Source organism: Echinops telfairi, unplaced genomic scaffold (assembly GCF_000313985.2).
Source record: "Echinops telfairi isolate 266 unplaced genomic scaffold, ASM31398v2 ScPeMD7_60;HRSCAF=208, whole genome shotgun sequence".
Taxonomy (NCBI): Eukaryota; Metazoa; Chordata; class Mammalia; order Afrosoricida; family Tenrecidae; genus Echinops; species Echinops telfairi.
In genome coordinates this window covers 19,467,501-19,477,201 of record NW_022103958.1, presented here as the reverse complement: position 1 = coordinate 19,477,201, position 9,701 = coordinate 19,467,501, and positions in this window count along the sequence as shown.

The window sequence follows — 9,701 nt, the reverse complement described above, 5'->3', positions numbered from 1 at the left end:
TGGGTCCAGGGCTGCCGTCCCGTCTCTGGCTGGGTGGGTGAGTGGGTGGGAGGGTGAGGAGTGGGAGGGCGGACGGGAAGGGGATGGGAGGAGCGGGCGGGCGGCCGGGGTGCGGAGAGCCCCCGGGTGTGGGCGCAGCCCTGAACTCCTTACCCCAGCTGCCTAGCTGCCCCCGGCGTCCCCAAGCTCAAATAAGAGGGGCCGGCGGCGAAGGGGGAGGAGGAGGAGCCAGGGGGCTCGGCCGCTCCATTCACACGGCAGCCCAGCCCGAGCCGGCAGCTCGCTGCTCCTTGGGGGAGTTCCCGAGCCGGAGGGGGGGCCGGCCCGAGGGGGACTCTCGGAGACACCCTCCTCTCCCTTACTCGGTAATCGCACTCAGCTGGCCCGTGGGGCGCAGCCCCCTCCCCTTTCCCTGCTTGGACTTGGAGTGCGGGCGCCTCGAGGTACTGAGAGGCCCTCCAGGTGAGCAGTGATGGTCCCTCACCACCTGAGTGCGACGGGGTGCGCGGCAGGGGTGGGGGTTACTCGGAGAGGGCGGGTTGGAGGGAGGAGCAGGTGGGCCTGGAGAGGGCGGGAACTCGCTCTAGTTTAGTAGCCTACGGGCAGGAGGGGTGGCCATTATCTCAGGGTCACCGATGGGAAGTGGCCCCCTGTGGGTTCGGAAAACCACGATTGGAGGCGACCGTGCCCCGGCCGGCCGGGGTGACTTCGAAGGGTTGCATCAATTTGTGATGATGGGGCATGTTTCAATTGCCTGGTGGCTGCTTGCTTCGTTTTTACGCCCGAAGGAGGGCGATTGCCCTCGATTGCAAACCGGTATCAGCGGGGCTTCACTGGCCTTTCCAGTGGAGAGTATCGAACTCATCTACGGCGAAGCCCGCGATACCCCCGCTAGTTTAGGTGGGAAGAATACCCTTAGGAAAGGCTCAGAGTCGTCAGGGGCGTCCTGGAGCCCAGCTGGAGGGTGGGGACGCGGCAGGAGAGGGCAGCCCCTGGGGCTGGTCCAGCCTAGCTCAAGTTCTGCTCCTGGTCAAGAGCACGGTTCTGGATTCGTAGGACCGATCGGGAGGGGCGGTGGGCTGGGAAGTGGGCAGAGAGCGCCTGTTGCCCGCAGACGGCTTGCTCTGTGGGGAGCATGGATTTCCTCGCATCACCTAGTCTCTTTGGGAGCCCCCAGCCCCCAGAGTGGGGTTGTTTTTGTTTTGTCAATTTGGCTCTTCAAAATTAGTCGGGGTCTATTAGGGTTTAGGGAAGCGGCTCATAGACCTGGGAGAAGCACCAGGACCGCGGGAGTGGAGAGCGTTTCAGGGGCACGTGCAAATGCACCAGAGCCGCCCAAGACCGCAGCCACCGCGCGGACTGGAACTGCGTGATGCGCGGCCGGGAATCCGCCCGCCGCCTGGTGGTCTCGGGCATCGGGCAGGCCGAGGACCCGGCCCCTGGCTTTCCAGTTAAGTCCTTGGGAAAGCAGCACTCAAGATAGTCAAAGATAGGTGTAGTCTTACCAAGAAACCGAACGCTTAAAAAGCCTTCCCTTACTCTCCATTTCTAACGTCTTGGTTTTAGTTAATTTGCACAGCGTGAACGCAGTCGCTGTGAGTGGGGGCTGCGGCCCCCAAACGTGAAGATTTAGAAAGTACGCACTACATAACTCCCCCTTCGTGGGGGCTGTGGGGTCCCCAGCGGCACAGAAGACCCAGAGGGCAAAATTTGGGAATGTTTGCTATTTCCTCTTGTTCGCCCCACCTTCACAGTCGTTAGCACTTCCCTTGGACACTTTTGGCGGCGCTAGTCTTTGCTACATTTCGCTGTGGAAGCATTTTTTCAAAAAAGAAACAAACAAACAATGTTTCCAGGTCTCCCTACCCCTTCGCATCCCTAACCTGTATCGAGGCTGCAGAGAGCAAGGGTTGGGGCTTGAGGGGCAGGGATAGGGATGGCGGAGGGGGGGCGGGCGGGGAGCGGGATGAGGAATAGGGGACCGGCTCACGGTCAAGTTGCCACTACAGCGCCGCAGGCCTTCGTCCCCTCCTCAGTCCACATTTCTACGTCAACTTCCAAGTCCAGGGTTTTTTCCCCCTCTAACTGGGACTCAGTGTTTCCAAGGAATTGGGGGCCATTTTGGACAGAGATTTTTATTTCCAAACTAAAGTGTCTAGATTATTTCTATTGTACCTACGTGTGTGTTGGGAGCCGGGGAGGAAATGCTGGCCTAAATGTGAATTTTGGGTTTTGCCTCCTGAGTAGGTCAAAGGTACTTTTCTCTTCCTTTAACGTAAAAATCATAATAAAACTTTTGTGTTGGGCGGGAGGGGAGCCAGGCAAATTCCGCCCTCCTTTTTCGTTCCATCGTTCATTTCCTGAGGTGCCCTGGGGGGAGGGAAAAACAAAGCAGCGGTGCAGTCCCCAAGTCAATCTAGGGGTGACCCCTTCACCAGAGGTGGGTGCTGTGAGCCAGGAACCCAGAGAGACCTGATGACCGATTTCAAACGAGTCCCCCAAGCGGAGCCTAGACACTGGATTACCTCTCGGTCACAGGACGCTCTCCGCCCCCCCCCCCCCCCCCCCCCTACCCCGGTTCGAGGAGGAGAACTTAGCGGTCACCTGGGTGGATTTCGGACTGACTCCTCGCCCGGCCCGAGCTGGGCCTCGGAGAAAACTGCAGCCAAAGGGGCAGTTCCACTAGAGGGTTGCCATGAGTTAAAATGGACTTGATTCGATGGCTGTTGGTTTGGCTTTTGTTTTCTTTGGCTTGCCCCAGTAAGATATATTGCTGTTCCGCAAATGGTCTAAAATGGGACCCTTTTTGACCAAGGGCCGGTGGAGAGGCCAAGCCAGCTAGATGCTTCACCGACCGCCTTTCTGGGCTAAAGGGCCGAAGACGGGAGAGGGAGAGCCCCTGGGAACCCACGTGTCTCTGGCACTTTAGTAAAGAGTGACTGGGCCAGAGAGATGCATAATCCAAGGAAGATCCCAAAACCACAGCAGGGTGAGAGGGGCCAGTGAGGACCTCCTGACCCGCCGCAGACCCGAGGGTTCACCCCTACGCTGTCAGCCGTATGTGACGGTGCGCGGAGCGGGGCGGCTGAGGCCGCGGCCCCAGGGACCGGCGCGCACGCCGGGGGCTGAGCTCCGGGCGTCACCCCAGGCCGCGGACAACTGAATAAACACGCCGCCGCGCTCCGATCTGTCAAGGGCTGGGGCCTCCTGCCCGCGCCCCGACACGTAGCCGCGGACCGGGAGTGGCTCTGCCCGCCCGCGGTCCAGAAGGAGCGGGCACTCAGTTAGCTCCTCGCCGAGAGACCTGCGCCCAAGCGTCGACGGAATGCAATCCCAATGGATCTAGCCCGCCAGATCCAATCGGGAATCTGCCCACCTGGGGCCACGGGGCATGAGCCCCCCTCTACCCCCCACCCCACACAAGCTGGCTGTTGAAATGCAGAAACTCCGGCTTCATTTCTCTTAAAAAACAAAACGGGGGCAGGGGGCAGGGGCTTTTGTTATGGCATACTCCTGGTCTTCCTCGGTTCCTTAAAATTAGGATCTTTTTAATGAAACCCCCTTTAAAATTCTCTGGGATCTGGTTTGCGGGCCGGGGATCAGTGTGCACTTCCCAGTTCGCTGAGCAAAATTTCTCTCACCCCCACAGTCTGGAGCCGGGGTTACCAGTCTGCTCTCATGCCACCTCGAGATGGTCCCCAAGCTCCCAGAGAGTCCCCAGTGAAAGGACTCCACAGCGCTGCCCCTATTATTATACCGTAAATCTTTTTAAATTCTGGAACTAATTATATAGAGGATATGTCTCAATTTGTTCTGCATTAATGCCACAGTGGGGATGGAGGCCGGGATGTGGCCGGAGCAGATACATAGGCCCATGAAATTGATGAACTGAGAGTTGCTTCCAGTCCTGAGCGCACCATCTGGAATTCCAGTCTGAGGTTACAATTAGAACTCCTGACCCCAAATTCAACTTTGCAAACGAGAAGAGAAAAAAAAAGGAGGGGGAAAAAGAGAGAGGGAGACTTATTCTGCACCTGTAAAAAAAAAAAATCCTTCCACCACAATCTTAAAATCGTTTCATCTTAGAAAATGCTCTACAAGTATTTCTTTGGTGGTTGTTTTTTAACCTATAAAAGATAATGGAATACATTTTATAGACTGGATTTTATCTGTTCCCTTGGCCTCTCCTGGCTGTACTCAGTTTAATAGTCGTCAGTTTTTCTCCGTGTTGGATTTAATTATGTAGGTCCAAACTATTCCCCCCCAGTAGGTTAGCTTGCTAAATATTCTGTCACTTTTGCGATCCCATCGCTAGAAATAGCTTAATTTAAAAAATCTGCCAAGATCTAAGAACTAGTTTTTGACTGCTACTCCAGTATGTGTTGTTCCGTTGCGTTCTAAATTGGCTCAACCAATTTCTTCCTTCTTTCTCGAGTAACCTGCTGCTTTATTTTCCTCTCACGTTGACCCCTGAAGAAAGCGAAGAACCAGGCAATCCTGAGGAATCTGTTAAATTTATTAGCATAAATGCTTAGGAGAAAAAAATATAAATCATTCAGATGTATTAAGCCATAAAGTAGCCTGGTGAAGTTAGTCCCTCCTAGGATAAAACAAGGTATCAGCATTATCTTTCAGGCTGAATATATGCTGTAAAACTATCCGAAAGCTGAGTTAGGAATCTAGGATGAGCGGTGGCCGGTCAGACAGAATATTCGTTAGGGCGGCTTGTTTGCACTCTCATGGCACAAACATCCAGGACAGAGGACAGTAAGGGGAAATGCTTCAACAGTTTGCATTCAGAGCCTTCTGTGGGCTTTCTTTCTTTCTTTTTTAGCTATGCAGTATATCTCTCCCCTAAGGCAATTTAATTTCACAAAAATCTAGTCACAAAACTTGTACAGATAACTGATGATGGCCTTGGTCTGTGTATTCACCAGAGGTGGATGTGGAGAAGGAATGAAGAAGGATGGCCAGAATTCCTTGCAGAAGTTTACCAAGACAGAAAACCAGGCACAATGAAAAGGAACAATCCCTTGCATAATCTTGGCTCTCCACAAGCCTTGCCAAACCAGGACACGGTTTGCTTTTTAGAAATAAATGATTGTTCTAAACCTTTTCTTCTTTAATCGTGAGGTCCTCTTGATAAAGGGAATAGGCCCATTCACCCCCACCTCCCATCAAGGCATACTCATCCTCCTGGTGTCATTCATCCATCCATTCATTCATTCACCAGACAGCAGCTATTTACTAGCATTTCTGCACCGGGCTAGAAATAGAGCAATAACAAGGCAGGTTCCATACCTGCTCTCATGGAGTGTACATGTGGGTAGGTCTGGCAGACAAATTACACGCTAACAATTCCAGATACTTTCAGATAGTGATGAAGAAGACCTGCTACCAAAAAGAGCATGACGGGATGAGGTGAGACGGAGCAAACAACATATGCAGCGCTGCCACGTTCCGTCCACTTAGAAAGCATGCTATCCTGCTGCCCACATGCAGGAGGGACTTGGACTGCTTGGTCTGGATAAAACTGTACAAAGTGGATGGATTTTCTGGAATCTGCTAGGCAGTTTAGCTGGAGCTGGGATGGGAATGTCTTAGCCAAAGGAAGCACTAGGGTGATGAAAACATGCCATCCAGTCGATTCCAACTCATGATGAGTAATTCGTGGTTATAATTTCTGTAGACATAAATTTCTTTTTTGCTTGAAATGAATTGAGAAACTAGTCTTTCTATTGATAGTGGTGTGAGGGGAGGGTCAAACTTTGTTCGGGCTGGATCAGGGAGGTGCTGCCTCGATGGGAATTGTATACCTGGACACCGAGAAAGGAACCGTGTGACTTTTGCTTCCTTGTTTTGGGTGCAGAAAGCTATGAGTTGGCTTAGGCTTGGAAAGTTTAGGATTATAGTGCTCCTTATGTGTGTAACCAGATGCAGAACAAAGAACCCTGGCCTTGGTAGGAGGAAATACCTGTGTTCAAATCCTGCCTCTGCTACTAACTGTGGCCTTGGGGAAATCATTAGTGCTTTGGGGTTTTCAGCCCTAATAGAGGAGTAAATTATGGGTGCCGGCAGCTAACCTCAAGATCAGCAATTCGAACTCCTCCTGGGAGGGAAAAGATGAGGCTTTGTGTTCCTGTAAAGATTTACAAACTCAGAAAGCCGAAGGGGACAGTTCTGCCCTGTCCTATGGAGTCCCTATGAGTCAGCATTGACAATGGCAGGGAGTTTGCTTTTTCAGTTTATCTATATGATGGTGGTGGTGGTGGTTATGATAAAAATAAAATAAAACAAAATGGAAGTGTTTGAAAACTATGCATTGACACAATCATGACTATCAATAACATACATGCAAACTAACTATGGACAAGAATATAGTTATTTGGAACACTGGGCACATCACTTGATCTCTCTCCTCTCTCCATTTGGAAAACGAGCATAGTTAATAGCTGTTGTCTCATAGGGCCATGGTATAGAGATGAGGCTGTCTGCTCCCATAAGATTTATAACCTTGTGGGAGGGTCGGGGAGGGAGGGGGGGAAAGAGCTGATACCAAGGGCTCAAGTAGAAAGTGTTTTGGAAATGTTGATGGCAACATATGTACAAGTGTGCTTAATACAATTGAACGGTGGATTTGTAAGAGCCCCCCAATAAAATGATTAATAGTTTTATAGCTCTGTAACTCCCACTGGGAGATGCTTATAGCTCACCCGAGGAAGAACTGTATCCTGAGTTGCTTCTGATGCTGAATTGTAACCTGCTACTTCTGTAATAAACCCCATAACTATGAGAGAGAGAGAAAGATTTACAGCCATGGAAACCCGAGTCAGAATCGAGTCGATGGTAGTGGATTTAACTCAACTCATAGGATGGTTGTAAGAATTGAGTGAGATGATAGGCAAGTGCTTTCGGAACAATACCTGGCATGGAGTAGATTCTGCGTGAGTATTGCTGGTATAGTTGCTCTCTAGAGGTACAAAACAAGGAGTAGGTTTTTGGAGTAGAACAGTTAAGGCTTACACCCTCCTCTGCTATTTATTTTCTATATGCCTTCTGAGCCTTCATGTTCTTGACTGTAACACGGGCACCAAGAGATGGCAGTTATTCTGCTTTCAGTGTGTCTAAGCCGAGAACATTAAATGTGATATCAAAAACACAAACCAGTAAGCGCCTGCATCACAACAGACTTCATCACACAGAGAACTGACTTCCCATCTCCTTCTAACAGCACCTGCGTCCCTGCTCTCTCGCGCGCCTCTATAAGACAGTGCCCTGCATTGACAACGGTTTCCTTTTTAACTGGGAGCTCTAGTTCAATTTGAATCTAACTGACTTTCCTTGCAGTCTACCCAGCAAATAGCAAGGACTTGGGGAATCCCATACTTTTTTCAAAATAAGCAGGAAGTTGTTTTCTGCCAGTGGAGAGAAAAAGCTGTTTGGCCCTCTTCCTGGAGTTGCCACATAGCATTTATTAATAGCTCTGTAAACATGCTGCCACCTAGGATCAGCTTGCTTCTCAAGATAGTACCACCGTTCGTGAGACGTTGCTTAGGAAAACAAGACAGTCTTCAGAAATCTGATACTGGTCAACAGTGCATTTATTCCAAGTCTCCATAAATCACCAACAAATGAAACTTCCATTGTGATCACTGTTCCACATCTAAAGCCCCCCCCCCACACCCATCCACTCCCCTTTGGTAGAAATTAAATACATTTCAGAAAGCTGAAGGTTTTTTTCTCTATCAATACAGAGGCTAATTACACAATTTCCCAAGAGATAATAAATATTAAACCCTAATCAGCAGATGTGACACAAGATAAATAAGAAGCACATAACTTTGATTCTCTATTTAGGGCATATGTTTGTCTTTAATTATCCCCAACCTGGGAATGGAATAAATGTTGTTATCTGTTGTATTCATTATTTATTTCTAGAGTGACACCACATTTTAATTTTGTCCCAGCTTAATTATTAATAATACCTCCTCCACTCCCCCAAATGCCCCAGTTTAAGGGTTCCAGTTTAAATTTTTATTTTATAATGGACGTATTTAAGAAAGCCATTAGAGCAAGGGTGAAAGTGCGGATAAAGGAAAGAATAAAAGATTGGGTATTAGAAGGCAACAGATGAGGATAGTTATCGTGGTTGAGAATACACGTTATCTTTGGGCTTCCTGGTGGACAAATCAAATGGGGGGGGGCAGCTACAAATCTCTCATCGTGCAGTAGGAAAAAGACATCCAGTGTTTTAGAAGAGATTCACTTTTCTGTTTCCTCAAAGAGGAATTTATCACAATGGTATTTCTAAAGAGTTCATCAGACAATAGTGTAGTGACTTCAACAGTAATGTTTCAAAAGATTCAGAGGCATTCTCTGACTGGTGGTTTTTCATTTCAACCCACAATAGGGTCAAGAAGACAGTATTAAAACTATAGTTCAATAAGGCACTTTCTAGGAAAACGAAAAGCAATCATATAGCCTTGTTTTATAGTATTCCGGGGATCTGACTCAGCAAATTAACCTGACATGTTAATTTTCAGCTACTTCCTACTGGAAATTATTTTTAAATATGTTACTCGTTATGGATTGGACTGTGCCTCCCTAAAATTTGTATCAACTTCTGTCATCCATGATTCTCAACATTAGTAATTATTCTCCATTTTGTGATCTGATGTAATTTTTCTACAGGTTGTAAAATCTAACCTCTATGATGTTAAAGAGAATAGAATTGAGACAGTTATGCTAATGAAGGATACAATCTACAGGATTAGGTTGTATTTTAAGTCAATTTATTTTGAAATATAAAATAGATTAATCAAGTAGAGATCAGAGGGTTCTATTGCTATCGGGAAACAAGAGCCAGGAGCCAACTCTTACTTCCCCTGTGCTGAGAACCTCCTAGACTTGGGGGAAAGTTGATGTCAAAACACGTATAGATCTCTAAGGGACACCAAGCCTACAAAGGTTGAAAGGAGACAAGGACCGTCCTCTAGACCCAACAGAGAGAGAGAATTGGGTCTAGCACTCTGAATCCAGACTTCTAGCCTCCTAAATTGTGAGAGAATAAATTTCTGTGTGTTAAAGCTGCCCACTTGTGGTAGTTCTATTATAGAAGTAGTGGGGAATGAAGGCATTCGTTAATAATAACAACTTTGAATGCGAACCCAGACTTTTGCTCTCCCAAACCTACAAGTTCATTTGGGGAGAGGCTCGTGGCATCGGTTTTCCACTGAGGTGATGTTCCCTGACCTGGGACAGACGGCGGTGTCTGGAAACATTTACTCTTCTCAGAACTCAACAGGTGAGGGAAAGTGCTGAGGACATCCAGCGAGGAGGCATCTCCACTACACAGAGTAGCTCCACAGCAAAGAACCACCCAGACCATGATGGAGTCAACTCCCCAGCAGTGCCAAGGTTGCGATACCTGCGCTAGAATAGTGACACTAGCAGAAGGTTCAGAGACATCCTTTCTAAGCAGGATAAAGAGCAAAGGCCCCCTGGAGAGGGAAGCACTGACTCCACCTGCTAGACCCCCACATCCCTGAGCTCCACCTGATAGACCCCCACATCCCTAAGCTCCACCTGATAGACCCCCACATCCCTGAGCTCCACCTGATAGACCCCCACATCCCTGAGCTCCACCTGATAGACCCCCACATCCCTGAGCTCCACCTGATAGACCCCCACATCCCTGAGCT